Source organism: Habropoda laboriosa, unplaced genomic scaffold (assembly GCF_001263275.1).
Source record: "Habropoda laboriosa isolate 0110345459 unplaced genomic scaffold, ASM126327v1 scaffold65, whole genome shotgun sequence".
NCBI classification, from domain to species: Eukaryota; Metazoa; Arthropoda; class Insecta; order Hymenoptera; family Apidae; genus Habropoda; species Habropoda laboriosa.
In genome coordinates, this window is record NW_017100254.1 from 1,438,179 (window position 1) to 1,456,840 (window position 18,662).

An 18,662-nucleotide genomic window follows, 5' to 3' on the forward strand; every position below is an offset into this window, starting at 1 on the left:
ACATTAGGGATTTAGGGACTAGGGATTAGAGACAACCACACGTGGCTGGTTTCGAATTTGTTAAAAAGAATACGAACCTCTGAATTTGGCAATTTTTGCCCACAAGTCGAAGGGTTAATATGATCGTTCGATTATGAGCAGAAAAATTTGTAGCGTTAATGAATTTCAATGGAACAATTCGCAGTATAATATTGAACGACCACCCTTTTCGAAGCATTACTAGATCGCGTCGACCAGGATCAGTCGGTTCGTTATCTTTCTGGGTCCGCTTGTGCAGGGCGACGTACAAAGGTATGACTAACGCGCGAAATATGTAGAACAGTGCTCGTTATACAATGTATACGCGTTGCTTTTAAACGGGCGCCGTTCCTTTTGCAATTTGTTAGCGTCCGCGCGAGTGTCACGTCTTTCCGCGTGCATTTTTCGTCGTCGCGGCAAACTTTGCGTGACGCTATTCAAAATAACCGGCCAGCCGCGGAAAACGACCGTGAATTGCATCACCATTTTGTAACAACGCAACGATTTTCTTACCTCATACACACAGCGAAAGTTATATACAACGTGGCCAGCTCGTATTTTTGTCGTTACTTTACACCACAAGCCTTTTGCACCTCTTTTGCACCTCCGGCATTTTTCGGCACGATCGATCAGCAAACTTTCGCAACGAATCTTTTGAAATGCAAGTTTCATTTTGAAAAGGGAAAGTGATAGATTTTCATTTCTTTCGTTGAGTTTATTTATTTCAGTACGTGTTAAGGCGTAAAACTAATTATAAGTAAAACCATTGTGCATATTTCACCTTCTTTGAATGTATAGCGACGATTGCCCCTTTTGTAGTAGGATTAAGAATTTTACCTCGGCCGTGTTAATTTTCATTTACCTTGGCCGAGTCAGGGCAACTAATAAAATATTACCTGCTACGGTTAAGGCATGGGGAAAATCCGACACATGCCACTCGAAGGTACTTGCAGTACCTGAGGGTCACGGCGGCTTCCCCTACCAAATTAAAACCACCAATCAGACATCGTCATTCCCATTTTCACATGTCCACATTTATTATTTAAGCACGAATTCCTTCAAAGGACGACAGATTCTAAAAAACTATCAGCTATTCAACACAGAAATTATTATCACCAGTCTAACGCGTTTTTTTAATTCAACAGTTGTAGAATAAATTTAAAGTTTAAGTGTTATGTATACTCGTGACATCATTCTTTCACCACCTTCCAGTATCCAATTTCAACAAATATTCAATCGTCATTAACGTTGACGTTTGAAGTGAGCATACACGAAAGACTCTCTTTCACACTACAAATTGTTAAATTGCTCAAGCCTAGACAACATTATTTCTCAACGTCAGACTAAATACACATCAGCTAAAAAATCTACACACACATTAATAACCCAAACCAGATCACTTTTCTCAAATTCTTAAAGAAACATTTTTTCCATCAACTAGCATTCGTGTTTTGCGAGAATTTTCAATTGCTGACGTTCGTTACGGTAATAGCCGTATAGGTTGGAAATAGCAACGTTGTTTTCTGTATGTGAATGAACGAAAAATCGTAAAGAGTTTCGCCTGCGAATAGGTAGTCCACGGGAAACGGCGAAGACGTGACCGATTACGAATGAAAACTTGAACGTTGTAGTTCTCCGGGTAACGAACGTGTACAAGTGGATTAATTTCAAGTTTGAGGCAGGTTTTGTTTCCGATCAAATTTGAAATATTTTTTCCATCAACTAGCATTCGTGTTTTGCGAGAATTTTCAATTGCTGACGTTCGTTACGGTAATAGCCGTATAGGTTGAAAATAGCAACCTTGTTTTCTGTATGTGAATGAACGAAAAATCGTAAAGAGTTTCGCCTGCGAATAGGTAGTCCACGGGAAACGGCGAAGACGTGACCGATAAAGCTGATTGCATATTTGTACAGCTTATCGCGAGATTGAACTTTGATTATTCAACGAGACGCAGTCTATTGTGCGCGTCTCTACGAGAAGAAGCAACGCGTACGAGAGTTGCATGCGGCTTTGTCGTGTCTAATATGCAATGGAGAGTGTGAACGAACTCGTAAATCGTCAGCGTCGCGACACTTTTGTCTGCGTACGCATTAGACGCGTACACGCGTCCGCTGCATCTACGCGTTTTAATCAGTCACCGCGGGAACGTCCCGTGGAATTTTATTAACGTTTTTCTCCGAGAAGAATGCCTCGTAATTTAGCTGTGCCCAGCTCCGAGAACTTTGAGGGGAACGAAGGAAACGAGACGCACGCGTTGGCTCTTCGAGGTCAGGGAACCTTCGCGTCGTGGGTCATTGATGATCCATCGATTGAACATTGTCCATCTACAAATATGTCGTTTGAATGAAAATGCACTTTAAAATGGTGTTTCTTCATTTGTTTTTTTAATAAGCACAGATCTAATATATTTATTTAATTTTAAAACCGATAGGGTTCATTTAACTTCGTACGGTTTGCGGAGGGTTAACGTTGATTATTACGGTGTCTTAGATCGTGTTTTCATATTATTAGTTCACTTATCGCTTATCGAGAATGTGATGATACCGTGGATCACAGGTGACCCACGGAGGAAATTTCAATTCTGGCAGTTTAAACTATACTGTGACACTAACTTTACTAAATCATGTGTATGTCGCGTGGTTCATCGACGACCCACGGAGGAAACTTCAATTTTTATAATCTAAACTATAGTGCTACGCTATTTGACCTATTTTCCAAATGCTTCCAAAAATCGTCCTCAGATCGTAGATCACCAATGATTAACCAATCATTCACAGAAGCTGTATCCTTTCCATGTCAGTGAAAATGAATCCAAAACTCTTATTAAGGAGACACTGAAACGACTGTTGACGAAGCGGTTCAATTTTCTGTTCAAATGACTGTATTAACATTCGAGGACTAGAGCGATCTATTATCGAGTCTTCGTAGAACGTGCGTTTATGATCCTGGTAAGTCGACGCATCGATCGTATCGACAGGTAAATTTGCCTCGGGTCGTAAAGCGATGGCGTTCTAAATCATTGGTGAGCCGCGTAATCGCATACCCAAGACGGCTGCTCAATTTCTGCGGGTTGTTTCAATTATTTACCACGGCTTGGGGTATTCAATTATCGCGTGATCGTACAGTTACAACTAAGCGGGATGATGAACGCGACGAATTATTTCGGTGCCTTCGCGAACGTTAATTCTTCGCGTAACGTAATTACCCCGCGACGTGTTCTGTTTTTGCTATGTTTCAGGTGTTCTTTAACGCGTGATCGATATCTCAACGATATTTTTCGTGACAGCGTGAAATCTGTCTGGAGGAGATTTATCATTTAACACTCGGACAACGGACTGTGCAACATTCGCGCGCACCGCGGACGCCGGGTCAGTTTTGACCCAAAGTAACAGTACTCTTATAAACGTGCCAGAAGGAAATCTTTAGTTGTATTTCTCATTGATGCTATGTGAATCGTTACTTTTCTCAACTTTTTTTTTCAAAACGTCAGCGGTAGCAGGATTTTCAAAAATTATTTGAAGAAATAGGAGACAAACCTAAAGTGAAGCCTCTGACGTCACACAGGGCCTAAAAATGGGAATAAGGCTGTCGCAGTTACTCTTAGGTCTTCCTAAGTTATTTTCGTTTTATTCGTTTCAGTTCAATTTACTTGCAATGTGTAAAAAGAAAAAAAAATGATTTATTTACTTTGTGGTGGAAAAATGGATTGGATTCGTTGACTTTCTAAATGTTCTCGACGCAGGATGTTAACGAAGTGACTCAGAGAGCGGAATAAGTTGCATTTTCCAGCGTGTAATCCAAATAATGCCAGCGCGACTAGATCTGAGGGCGCGTGCGGCCGATATTTAAAATGCAAATCAACCCGTTCGAGTGTTTCACGGTGTCAATGGAAAACATAAGCAGCTTAAGCTTGCACGCATTAGTTATGACGCTTCCTACGCGTTCTGCTACACTGAATCGTTGGTAATTAGCGGGACCGTGATAGCGTGCGGGCCTTGTGCTGCACTGAACAAAGTATTTCTTATTGAAACCTTAATCTACGAGTGCTCTATATTTTCAAACCCTCTGACCAACATTTTGTCCTTGAAAGAAAAAAAATTCAATAACAGACAATTCTTTTATTTCGAAGAAGAAAACGTATGGAAAATGTACGATTGAAGATTGGAGAATTATTGTTTTTATAAAATGAAGCTTTTGTACAAAAAATTGGTAAAACGTGGAATTATTGTAGAAAACATATTTACAGAATTTTCTGGAAATGCGTGAAACATACATGAAGTTTTGTAAATTAAATTAGGTACGAAGAAATTCATTCTCCGTTGTTTATTAATTCCTTCTTTATAAACATTTATTTATGAAAATAATGAACGCCTTATCAATGATTATTACTATCATAACAGCTGATCCAATTTAATTCTTCAATTTGTTTTTATTTTCGTTTGCAAATTTTTATATAAACGGATCCATTTATTTTGCACTAGTGGAAATAAATAAATATATCAATAATTCTTAGCAGAAGTAGTTATCGTGTGAAAAAACTTTTGCATCTACACTTTATGACCTGTTTTTGACTGTTTTACACTAGGGATGTTGGCTAGTTCAGAAATAGAATCTCGATATTCAGTTTGAACGTGGCCCAAAAAGAGCGACTTACACTCTGGCGTTGTGTGTGCACCATTAAATTTAACAGCGGCTCCGACAAAAGTGTGACGGGACACGAATTTGCTTTGCCTAGACTGAGTTTCCGCTTCACGGATTTTAAACGGGGACCTCTCGATACTCGCGAGGAACAGGCGCGCCCCTTTGACGCGATTTCATGGTCATTTTCGACGTCCCTTGGTATGATTAACCGCTACACTAGGCTAATATAATAGCACAACTGTTTTCTAGCGTGGAATAGTTTTTTTTTTTCTTCACTTTTCAATACATTTCCGAGAATTTCCTATGTCCTCCAAGACTTCAGTGAACTGTTGCATTCGAAAATATAAGTACCACCCTATATACCTGACCCGAGCCAACCTGATCGTCCCGAAGGCGCACGTGTCCACAGGCCGAATACGTAATTCCGAGAAAACGCGTCGCCTCGGTCAAAGCGCGTGTTCTTCGCCAAGAGGCGAGAAGACTGCCGCATCCAGCTGGATTGAAACGATTTCGCACGACTCTTTTGTGGCCGGTTCACGCGCGCCTTCCCTTTGTACCCGCCACGAAATCGTTTCGAATGCGTTCGCGTGTGGGCGTTGTCGGTGCGTTGTCCCGCGTGAACGTTCTAGTTTGTCACCGCCACCGCTATTTTTCTTCTCTGCATCTCGTCATTCGTGCATGTTACACAAGAACGGTTCCAATGTAACATTTTTCGAACTGTTTTATCATTTTTAGTGGACAAATATGGAGAAAGTTTTCAACAAACTGAAATGAATGATTGCAATGCAGAATTTCGACGTTTCTTGTTGGAAAGAGGGAGAGAATTAGATGTTACTATTCTTGCTATATACAGGGTGTCGATTTATTTATCATTGCAACATTTATAGATTCTCTTTTTACACTTGTTTCTCAAGTATTTCTTCTTTTTTTAGAGTTAAAGTTAGGTGTCTCGAAGAAGGTAGATTTTGTTGTCAGAGTTCATGATGGCGGCGGGGAGTGGTTGTATGTAAAATAACGGTGTGTTTTAAGTAAGCTTGTCACAGTCTTGGAATTTGAATTATGAATAGAAAAGCGTGTTTCCTGTTTCAATATTAGTACGTGTATTGTAGTATGTTTGACGTGGGATTTTCTTTTCAGTCACGTGGTATGAGGTTAGGTTAGGTTATACCAAAATTTACGATACTAATTTCAGAGGTTTATCCACTTGTGAGGAAAGAGGTCAGAATCGAAAATTCTGGTTAAAAATTCTCAATATTCCTTGCAATATTTGGAATTTTTTATATTTTCATATTTCTGAGAACTTTTAGTATGTTTAAAATATTTCAGAACATCATCCAGGATATTTAACATTTTTTCAACATACCTGATTATTAGAATATTTTCTCCCAATGTCCCATTGCCATTTTTTCCCGAAAAATTCACATTCCTATCACAAACCTAACCTAACCTACTTAATCAGTTTCTAATGATTCAAACGTATCGACTTTCTCATCGATCCTCGAGGATCGACAGGTTTTCTGCATGTAAATCATGCTCGTTTCATAATTTAGCCGTCGGCCGAAGCAATCGAAACGCGGATGCTGGATTCGTCTATGGAAAAAAATGTTATTTAATACCGCGTGGGCAAAAGCCACGGTGCGCCGTGGTGTCGTTGCGTTTATCTCGAGGATTATATGGGTGGAAAGTGGGCACAACGAGAAAAACTGTCATTTGACGGCCGGTCAATGGGCTTGGCAGGCAATACCACGATGTGGTGTTATATTTGCAAACTTGACGAAGTCAACTCAAATAGAACGTTCCCCAACTGCTCTTCTAATACGCTTTTATTAGATCTTGTTTCAAAATTATTCACATTCGAGTTAATGTCCGATTGTGTCGAGTGAAAATCGGGTGATTTGAAAATAGTAATTAAAAGTTGAACGAAAAGAGAAAGTCTATACAGGGTGTCCCGTAACTCCTCGAACACCCGGAAATGGGGGGTTGCTGGGGTGACTCTGAACAACTTTTTCCTTTACCAAAATCTTGTTTGAAGCTTCATTTTTGAATTATTAACGAAAAACACTGGCCAATCAGAGCGCGCGTAGAGCTCGCGCTCAGGGACGAAGAACAGAGGTGTTTGAAGCTTCATTTTTGAATTATTAATGAAAAACACTGGCCAATAGGAGCGCGCGTAGAGCTCGCGCCTCAGGGACGGAGAACAGAGGCTCACCCGCGCGTGATCGAACAATGCGTACGCGTTAAAAACGACCTTCGCTATTTTCTTCGCGATTCCGACTAATTGCAGTTTTTTTCAAAAATTTGTACAAACGTCGGAACGACGGCAAAAACCCATTTCTCTAAGCCTTATAAAAATAGCGGTGCAAAGTGAAATTGTTTTGACAGCGATCGATAACCGAGAAGTCACGCGTACGCGTCGTTCATGATAGCGCGCGGGTGAATCTCTGTTCGCCCGTCCCTGAGCGCGGGCTCTACGAGCGCTCTGATTGGCCAGTGGTTTTCGTTAATAATTCAAAAATGAAGCTTCAAACAAGATTTTGGTAAAGGAAAAAGTTGTTCAGAGTCACCTCAGGAACCCCCCATTTCCGGGTGTTCGAGGAGTTACGGGACACCCTGTATATTTACATTTTAGCGGTATTTTCAATCGAAAAGTCTATTGTTAGAAGAAAGAAATTGCATTCGATAACTTGGTTAACGAAGTGTAATGTTCTTCCAATTTTACGTAGGTAAAATAGAAATAGAAAGGTATCAGTGGTATTCGCCATAGCCGATGTTCGAACACTGGACGATCTGTAAAGTGTAGCAGCATCCTTCTCTCAGAACATACATAATTGGAATCGTGATCGAGAAAATTTTAGGTGGATGAATAATTTTATTCCTTTACTTGGGCCATTTTTTCCGTGGGAGGTCTTTCACGGTGTATTCTGGGTACTATCCAGAGTGTGTCCATCCAATTTCTCGGACTCTCCTCCGGAGAGAAAACAGATTTGCAATTAGCGTGATGTATATGTCGGCCTAGTTAATTCCGTAACCAAAGCCTTTGACAATAGAATATTACATTTTATTAGGGGTTCGTGTCTCTCTCGTGCGTTCCCTTTGTCTTCGCGATGGCGGCGCAGCAGGGCTGCCAACAACGGCAAAAGTCGACGGGCGACAACCGTCACGCTGTGACGGCGCAATTAGCGTCGTATTAGCGAAAGTTTCCAGGCGACGTCTCTCGTGTGTTCCCGTGGATTTCGCGTTCGTCTGGCATTAATCATAATTTCAGTCCCTGCGGCGAATGTGCATCATTAACCTTCCCTGTTCTTACGTTGAATTAAATTTAACCTGTCTGCTATGTTACTTAAGGCAACTGTTAGGTTAGGTTTTTTTTCGGCTATTCATCCCTCCTGTGCTTTCGTTTTTAGAATGTCGCCTTAATGTCGGGTTTTATGATTGTGTTACGAGGATAATGGTACGTTTCAGGTTGCTCTTTTTCTGCTGGAAGAACGTGTGATGAGAGGTTATGTTGTTGCATTAGTGTCCCCCTGGATATTTAACTCTAGGAAACTGAAAAGTTCTCGGGAGGTTTAATTACAAATTTTAAGGATTAATTTAATTTCTAAAGTGAAGAGCTTTGCAATTATCGCAAATACCTAACGTTGCCTCCAAGACAAAGAAGACAGTATATATCTGAGAACCACTGTTGTGCCGTAAGGACGTATCTGGTGAAGAAAATAAATGAACAAACTGTCAGTGGTGAAATAAAAGCTTTATGTAACGCTGGTTTCCTTGCTTTGTCTAAGTGGTCCACGTAAGGGTTGAATCGTTTCCTGTGCCCAAGAGAAATCAATCCGGGGAGCGTGTTGCTACTGCATATGTCCGTCGTTATTTTTTCATCCACTGGCCGCGACGGTTTTTCCTGGAAACCGCATACGAGCCACACGATTTCCTGCGATAATGTGCGCTCCTGACGATTCGATGAGCTGAAGGTGAGAAGATTCCTCCACCTCTACGAAGGATTTAGTAGCCGTCTAACGGTTCAACGAGGTTCACGGCGTCTTCTTAGGTTTACCAGCGTGCACGATGCAACACAATCGGCCACTGCTGTGCCACCGTCCACTACTCTGGCCTTCCTGTTTGTTCCTAGGCTACTCTGATACGTCCTCGTCGTCTTTGCCTTGCTTTGTTCTTGTTTCGCTGGTATCCTCTCTTTGGACTGGAGTGCAGTGACCCACGGAGGATGCTTGGATTTTTTAGAGGTCGATCGTAGGAGATAGTTCGGTCGTTTCTTGGGAGTTGCTGGAAGAATGATTGCAGATTGTGTTAAGAGAGAGCGTGGGTCATGGGATGACCCCATTGATGGTCTGTTTTGGTTGTACTGTGTGAAATGGGTGTAGTGTATTTTAGTATGTCAAGAGATTTTGGTATCCTTTGAAATTTGGGAATCAGTTGGGCATCGGTGACTTACAAAGTCTGGAATAGAAAATGTGGAGATCTTAGTGTATCAGTTGGAAATAATTGCGGAGGAAGTTTGGGTCGCCTTGGGTCACTAGTAACCTACGCGCAATAGTGATCAATTTTGAATTATTCTAACAGAAAGTAGATAAATTTCGATATTCCAATTGCAAGGAATTGAAATATAGGTATAGAATTGCATGGGTTACCAGTGATCCACGGAGGAGAACGCTCATATTTTGAAACAGTAGATCTCCTAATGCGATTGGATCGCGTATAGATCATTCGCAGTGTGACTGTATCGTAGGTGGCCAGTGGCCCAAAGAGAATTTCCTAACTAAACGTGTCACGCGAATCGTAATTTCCGGTGAATTGCGCACGATCGTTATCAAAGCAAACGGGTGGAATAAAATCGATGCAGATCCGAGATTAGTCCATTGGGCTTCAACCGGAAACGAGTTAACAGTATTCCGCCACTGTCGGAAGGGATTTGCGGCTTCTCGTGTCGCTCGCTTCACCCATAAACACACATGGTATACTTGCTACCTGCTCACGAACGTGCTTCATTCTTGCACATAATCGCCTCTGTGCGATCAATTATGGCTCACAGCCAGCAACGGACAGACTGTCACACTGAAGTGTCCAATGAAACGTTGAAAAATGTCCTTCATTAGAAGACATTGTGCGTACAAAAACATGCTTTCCATCTTTACAGTAATAATTATGTAGTATTCAATAAATAATATTCGTCAAACATATTCGATACAATATAAAAGATGAAAAACATTATTCGTTCTGATTAGAATAAAATTATATTTTATTCCTTCAAAATACCAAATAGAATGTCATAAAATTTGTTGTTCACATCAACGGCACACGATAGCTTTCCAAGGTGGAATTTTGATTAAACGAGAAAGGGTACCTAATACTCCCTCGAAGTATAAAATATCAAGAATTCAATATTTACAATTTCATTTCGAAGTTGCAATTCCTCTGCGGCACGGAATGTGTTAAAAAAACTCTCCCAGTCGTGTTATCTAAAGAACTATGAACAAGTCAGATTTCCGATCGGTGATCCGGTTACGCACCCCCAGCGGCGTTAAATCGATAATCATTGGATCGACAGGGATTACAGCGCAGTACGAAACACGTTTACCTCGTCTTTTCGCAATTTCCTCGACGACGTGTGGAAAACCGAGTGGATCGATTTGTCATGGAATCGGCACGTGTGCACCGGCGAACGATTTCTCCCGTTCGATGTATCGAGACGAGGTTTCGTGGCGGGCACGTGGGAGGTGAAACGGGCGCTAGATCGATCCTAGTTGTGTGCTGTTCGCCAATGGCGTAACCGGTAAACAAACTCGGAAAAGAAGGACACCCCGGGACGAGGGGGAGTTAAACCTGTTCGGTTAACTTGTTATCGGCGAAATGCGAAACGGGTTATTAAAAGCGATCGCTTTATGCCCCGGGATGAAGAGGGGAACTGTATATACGCGTGTTGTATACACATAGTACAGAGTGTATCACTGCTTCGTTTCTTTATGGATGCACTTTTCGGTCTGTTGGTGATCTGTGGAAGTTGCACGGAGGCGGGAATTATCGTAAGAGGAGAAGTTCCCCGCGGGATGATAAATTTTCTGATATTCGAGCAGCGGAGTAATCAATTTCGAGTTATCGGCAATTATTCGGGGGAAAAATGTAATTATTATGCAGCGGGGGGATTTTCTTTGCTCTTGTTCGTTTCTTTATGGATGTCTTCTGTAACGAAGAGGAGTTAATTACTGTTTGAACGATCGTATTTTTTGTGATTATAGTTGCAAATTTATATGGACAATTGATATCGCAGGGAGAAGACTTTCAGGATTTAGCAAGGAATTCAACGTGATGAGAACACTTCAATCGAGAGATTTAATTAGCTATAATTCTTGTGACAATTCCGTTCGAGAAGCACAATTAACAGCAATTCTACTTGTGGGGATTCGTTCGTTAAGATTTCAGGAAATAATTCAATCTTAGAAACTCAATAGCAGACAATTCCAAGACACCGACAATTCCTCGGCACTTCCAGTGAAAAATTGCCACAGTTTGACTGTGTCTCAATACTAACAATTCCATGCAACACAACCGGCAATTCCATGACAATTCCCATTAAAAGCCCAATCGACTGCAATTCCAAAGAATTCAAATTCCAGTTGATGCTTTCCGACGATTGGAATTCCATAAAACAAAAAGAACTCCAGATACCGCAATCATCGTGCAATTCCACAGCGAAACGAATTCGTAACGAAAGGGGGGAAAAATCGGTCCGTATCTCGATCATTGACGCAAGAGTGCCGTGTGGGTGCAACGACAGCAGCTGATCGTTGAGAACGGCCGCGTGTTGCCGGGCACAGATAGATAGATAGGAGAGAGAGAAAGACTCGTCGATCCACGGCGCGACGGTGAGACTCGTTCGTTCGGAGGACCGGTTCTACTCGTAGCTGGAGCGGAGACAGAAAAGTCCCGCGGCAAAACGAGACCGCACCCCGTGACTCCGCGGTGGTATTCCTGTCCCACGTGAACCTTATGCGAGCAGAAACAGTGCACCGGCTAGAAGTCTCCCGCACTGGTGCATCCTCGACCAGTGTTTACCGTGCTGCCTCGACGAAGCGACGCCGTCGACATTTTTCTTCGATTCGCGTATCGACAGGAAACGGAAGGTACAGTCGTTTGTCCACGCAAAGAAATATCAGAGAATTGTGGCTCTTTCGTATTGCTTTCTTTTTTCGTTTTATTTGTCGAATGAGGGAATTCGAGAGGGCTGTGGAGGTTTAATAGAAAGGAATACATATTCTTTGAACATTGTGTGCTCTTTTTACGTTTATTTTATTGCCGAGGAAATTTCAGTGGATTAGAAGTTGATACTTTTGTCTTTAGGGATTAGAGTAAATAGCGAGGCTTAACGAAAAGAATTTTTGACTTTTGAAATTTGAAAATACCAGAGAATAGACAATGTTTCTTTCTCTGCTTAATACAAATTCTCATGAATCCCTTCTCTCAGTGTCTCAATCAACCGAGAGGACAAATGAAGACGCACCCTGAGCACCGTGCAGAAAATTGATTCGGTAAGTGTCACCCGACAAACCTTAACACTGTCGACTGTCTCTTTAAACGCATTATGCAAACTTACCTCGCGACGATTTTAATGTCGAATGATGGAATCATGCTAATCGCTCGATCGTTATAATTCGCGGTTTAATCGGATAAGGATCGACGGTGTGGATCGTGGGCGAACCCGTGAAGCTAATGTTTCTCGGTCGTGCAGACCGATTTTTCTCCTTCGTACCAAACGACGATCCCTGTTTCAGCGACAACGTTATTATTATTATTATTATTATTATTATGGTAGTCATCATCGACGCCGCGTGTCCTCGATGAATATTCATAGTTTCAACGGAGCTGAACTTCAGCGAGGATGATAAACATCGGGCCTTAATGTTTCATTCATATCGGTCCCCGGTGTTGCCGGACATAATGAGCCTGGCGAATGAGAAATTAGCTGCGTGCATACGATTTTAATATAGGTACCTGTGCGTCGTCGTCGTTGTCGTTGCATTACGATCGATCGATGAACAATGGTGATGGAGAGTTCTTCGTTGTTTCGTTCAGTCGTTCCACCGTTTGCATGATTTAAGACAGTGATGAGCAATCATGTTTTGCAGCTGGTCAAAATTGAAAACTCAATAAACTACTTTAGAAAACTTAAAAATCTTCAGAACCTAATTTGTTATTCTAAAAATTGTTAATTTGTAGGATGGATTTTTTTATTCTCAACTTAGGTAGAAAAGATTCTGAATCTAAGAGTTTAGCGGTGGGGGAACAGCGTCTTGTGGAGGGGGTAAGCGAGCCACTGGAACCTTGATACACCGAAACATCGACGCAGGCTATAATCAGTCCAGCTGGTTCACGATATTCGAGCCTTCACGCTTATTGGACACTGATTTTACGAAGTGTGACAGGAATTCTGTAGAAAAACACAGAGTTCATTGATTAGAGGGTCACGGAACTCACTGCATAGTCTCTCGAAAAGTAAAAGTAGCTCGTCTTTGGATTCTTAATTCGCTATCCATACAGGTGCAACGCAACATCGTGCAACAACGCTAATTTGCAAACAATCGCGTTCCCGCGTGAATTTTCACCATGTCAAAAGCACTTTCTCTCTTTCTACCACTAGGTATACGTTCTCGTTTTCTTTTTCCATTTTTCGAGCGGATTCGTTTCACGAAATTCAGTACCGTTTTTCGTCTTTTTGTGAAAGTACGAATATTGCGTTTCACGGCATTAGAAGCGCCCCACGCATTTGCATCGAGTTTCGCGTTTCAGCTTTCCTCGTTTTTCTTCTAAAATGTATTCTACAAAACTATTAACGTCTTAATACTTTTTCTACACTGTGTTCAAAAATTTCGTATCAACACATACTGCAATGAACACGATGATTCTCACAGAGACTGTAAAGAATATTCTACATCGTTTGGAAGTATATTAAAATTTGCCAAACCCAGGCAAATTATTTATTAATATCTGCAAATGTAGCTCCGTTATTCATCGTTAGAAAAATTATGGTATGAAGTATTCAATTAGAGGCAATTCCAAGATTTTTGTCCAAAGTCGAAGCATCGTATTAAATAGTAAAATAATAGTGAGCTTATTGTCATTGCTATAGAGAAGCGAATGTTGCTCGTTATGGCTGTTCGAATCGAGAGAGTCCTCGCCATTGCTAGTTAGCTCGCGTATCGAATGGCTGCCGGTGTTGGATATCTCAAGACAGTTCGGTCGTTCAAATTTAATGCCAGCCTAGTATTAGGTCATTACTAAACGCGTTAGACTTTTTTTTTCCCCTCCCATCGGTGACACGACGACCACTTTCACGTGCGCATACATTACACAGGTAAACACAACACGTTTCGCAATCACCGGTGCAATTGGAGGCAAGATACAGTAGTGTTTGTGCCTCGTGGCAGAATGAATGCCATCAAAATTTAGGGATTTCAATTATATTTAACGAAGTGTAAATTTTTTAATTTTTATGTGTAACATGGAAAATTTCTGATTTGAGAATTATTTTAACAGAACAGTTATTGATTTCGTTGATTGATTTATCTAGGTTGAGGTAGACATTGAACTAAAATGGCGCCAGTTATTGATTTGGTTGATTGATTTATCTAGGCTGAGGTAGTCAGTGAGCTAAAATGGCGCCGAGTTAGTTCATCTTTTATTTATTGTGTTACTTTTGCTGTATACGATACCAATTGAAGTTTTGAAGAAGCTTCCATACATTTTACTATGGCTATTCCTGTGTTATAGCGAAACTTCTAGCCTGATTTAAAATTCTTCGTAGAAGAGAAACTTTTAAGTACGATATTGTACCAAGGCCAACAAAAGACTAGCCATTCATACGTGTAGCCCATTGAATCGGACTTGTGGACATACGAAATCCAGTTTGCCTAGGTTGTTGAATGAACGTGAAAGTATAGGTATATACAAGTTGTTCCTGTATATTGACAAAATTGTAGGTGATCTACATTCTTTGTTCAGTTCAGAAATTTATCTACTTGGAAATTTTGTCCTTTATCAATCACAATTTTCCTTTTTCGTTTCAATAAGAATTTTCTTTCTCTAATACTTCCCGGTTATCAGTAAAAATTTCCCTTCGTTTAAATAAGAATTTCTTTTTTTTTTTTTTATTATTCTGGTATTGATTCCGTACCAGCTCGATCGTGATGCAGATCTCTCATGACGCAGGGTGACTAATAAATCCGATATCTTCGTCTCATTTCCATTATTAATGATCGACCTTAATTTCACGTGCAGCTCGAAAGTGTTCGGTGCGAGTGCGACTTGGGGGCCAGTTTCCAAGTAGTCAGAGGCCACATCACGTTAATCATAACTCCCCGTCTTACGTACGTGCCTAAGAACAATGACGGCCAATTGTCGTAATTAGAACGCCGAGTTTACCGTACGAATCAAACGCAGCTGTTCACCCCGTGCATACGTACAATTCGTGTCACTTGCAGAAATTTTTAAGAAAAAGAAATATTGGTCCGTACGATCGTTGCACCATTTTTAATCACGAAATTTGACACTTGATTCGTTATCCTTTTAAATTAATTTACAGAATATTCTTACTAAGAAAAACTGAATAATTTTGGTTTTTATTTGGATAATTTAAGAACTACCATTTTCAGCTTTTTATTTGAAACTTTTGTACTCTTTCTTGTCAGTAGAATTTAACAAATACTTGAATCGCTAAGAGTTGATCGTTTCTTCATTTTCAATTAAATCTACACCGGGTTACGTCACAATTTCCCCATAGAAAAATTCCTTACAAATCAGGCAGCTGAAATTCCATCATCTTGCTAAGAGATGAGCATAGAAATGCCATAAATATTCGTAAACCAATCACATTATCGATGGTCAACGATTTCTTCCATCCTCTGTCATAAAACTTTCCTTCTTTTTATCGAGTGAAACGAACATTAAATTTTGCTGTTTTGTAACGAAGGTCGAGAGGAGTTCCTGGCCTGCACCCGTAGCTTTTCGTTCTCTTCCACCACAGATATTAGCTAAGCGAGCGGGGCGAGTACATATATGGAGGTGAAACAGCCGGTTCACAAAGGACATTCCATTCCATCTTAGCTGCATTAGCTTTGAACCAACGTGGCTGTTGCCTCCTCTCGATCCAGCGTGTCCTCGCCTGAAATATTCAGAGCTTCCCTCGCGAATGAGTATCCTTTTGGCGGGAAATCACGTAAAATTGCAAGTAGAATATCTTTGTTAATTATTCTGACGGAATTTTCTTGGGAGTTTAAGAGAGGAATGAAGTTTAAGATAGGGAATGGTGAATTTCAGAGTGGACAAATTTTGAAGAGGAAAGTTTCGATGTCGAACCTTTCAAAGTTGGAACCTCTCCAAGTGGAAATTTTCAAAGTCGAAACTTTGAAAGTGGACCCTTCAAAGTGAAAACTTTCAATAGTGGGACCTTTCAAAGTAGAAATTTTCAAATAAGAAATATTCAAAGTTTAATTCCTATAAAAACTCGTACCAATAAAAAAAGAAAAAAAGAACATTATGGAATCAGATTGAATTAAGCAACTAATTAAAACAAATTAAAGTATTCTTCATAAAGATCAATTTAATTAATTTCTCTTACTTTTTCTTATCAATTTCTCTTAACTTTTTATCATTCCTTTTCTAATATTCATGCTGTTAAGCATGATTCCTTGTTAAGAGAAAAAATTAGGGGAAAGGATTAAGCGCCATGTTGCTTTCTTCGAGCGTTAAACGCGAGGATTAAGAGCACAGAGCTGCAATTACGAGTTGGCGATATAATGTGGCGAATAAACGCATTGGAAACTATGATGAACTGGCGCGCGTAATTAGAAAGCACACGCGCGCATTTTACGCGGAATCGCCGCGTTTGTTTTGCAATTAGCGCGTTCCCTGTCGCTCGAACAATTGAATTGCAACGTTCGCCCATCCCTGTTTCTTTTTCCTTTCTTCTAGATCCACGACAGGGATAACTAGCCTCGATAACGAAGGATAATCGTTGGGCGCTGGTCTCCTTCATGTGAACTTTACATTTTCGTTGCCATTGTTGTCGATTATTGCCGATGTTTACCGGCTGACTTTGACGAAACACAATGATTGTGATTAGCATATATGATTAACAGAATAATTTCACGTTTATGTTTCCATAGTTACGAAGAAGTCTCGACATTTTGTGAGAGCTTGAATTTTAATATTGTAAGGATTGAACATTTTTTTTTTTTAATTCGGAGATTTTTTAGAGCCTGAAGATTAAGGTTGAAATAATTGGCAAAATCGAAATACTAACATTTTTCATTCTTTCGAAGTACGAAGATCAGAATGTGATCTATTTCCAACGTTTGAACTAGGGCAACTGCTGACTACTCGGGTCTGTCTCAAGATAAAGAAAAGTCTTGCACAATCAGAAAAATGTCCTGAATCACGATTCACCCGAATACTCTATTCGTGTCACCCAGATATTTATAATATTTCTGGTAAATGATAAAACAATGAAACAATTAATTTTTTTAATTAGATATCCTTATGTTTGAATCTGAATACCAACAAATCAACATTCTCAGACGACACTGTTTCCAGCTGCAGAAAATACACGTTCAGAAGTAGCAGACATTGCAGGTAAATACGTATATATGTGTACGATCGGGGCCTCCGTGCCCAAATAGGGAACCGACGAGGAAAAATAGAGAGCGTTATTGGCGTAGTGCGCAATGTCTCGACTTGCCGGCCCGGGAGGTCGCAGGTTCGATTCCCGTGTTTTGTTGGGTTCCTGGATTTTTTCCTCGGTTCCTACATACACTGCCGGCGAAAAGTTTGGAATCACCGAGCATTGGAATTTACACAAAAATTTCCAGGAAAAAGTCGGCGGCTTTGAGAATTTTTATCATTCGAATTGAGATAAACTTGAAATCTATAAAAAAATTAGCAGCAGATTTAATATTGATGAAAAGTGGTTTTGGCCGGTAGTGTATGTATGTAAATACATCTTCGCAACTTCTGTCAGTCTAGGATATTTCTTTTCGTGAGTTTTCTAGTATTCTAGTGGACGTAAATTATGATTTATTTGTGTGTCTTGTAAATACGTACATTTGTAATTCAGAATTACTATTAAAGTTTTAAGGCGGGGAAATAGAAAAAAAATGACTGAAAGGAGTTTATACATATATGGTTTGGGAACGTATATCTGACGACCATGAAAAAGTCTGGTCAAAGCCATCTTGAAGGTCATTCCAAGGTCATCGATATTTTTCATTTACTATTTAACCCTTTGCGATCGGCATATTTCTCTGGTTGGACTATCAGCTAGTCGAAGCAAATTTAAATTTTCAAAGTTATTTTTGCATAGTTTATTTATTATATATATAAGGATATTGAAAAACAGAATATTTTGAAACTGATACATTTTGTTTAATACATACTAGTTATAGTGCATAAAAATAAAACGTTTTAATTTTTGTAATTTTCCAAAGTATGATACTTGACAAAACAAAGATCATGCCGCCATAGCGGCGACACCGATTTCTAGAACAAAATTGAAATGCCGCCACTATGGCGGCACCGATCGCAAAGGGTTAAGGCAATACTTAATTTTTTTATTATATGTCCTAAAAACGTATAAATTACATTGTAGACATCGGGTTAAGGAGTAACAGGTCTTGTTTGAACCTTAAAGTATAAACTTGCTCTAAAATTTTAGCGTTTGCTACAATTTGAATATCAGAAGTGAAGAAATTTCCACTTCGAAATTTCTCCACTCTGAGATTCAGCACAACCTTTGCTTCCTTCGTCGAAACAAAGCGGCAAGAAAGCAACGAAAAGAAGAAAACAAGGAAGAGAAGAGCGTTTCAGCAATCCGTTGCTTCTTTTAATTAGCCGTGCCGATCGGGTTGCATTGCGATCGATCTTTCCCACAGAGAGACGATATGCAAAATTCGACATTAGCCGAAGCGTGATCTATCGGCGTCCTTAATTAGTGGCTTGCCAC

At 40.2% G+C, this 18,662-nt stretch overlaps 1 protein-coding gene across 4 annotated transcripts in view; it reads left to right on the plus strand.

The window, feature by feature from the left end:
- The window catches only part of LOC108572484 (pleckstrin homology domain-containing family G member 3), an 88,223-nt gene that overhangs the window by 9,083 nt on the left and 60,478 nt on the right, over nt 1–18,662 (plus strand). The window contains exons 1-2 of one of the 4 annotated variants that reach the window (XM_017934730.1): nt 11,729–11,793; nt 12,135–12,198. The exons of the other annotated variants lie outside the window; for them this stretch is intronic. The gene's annotated coding sequence lies outside the window, so the exon portion shown is untranslated. Of the gene's footprint in view, nt 1–11,728; nt 11,794–12,134; nt 12,199–18,662 lie in introns of those variants that run through there. 4 annotated transcript variants of the gene reach the window in all.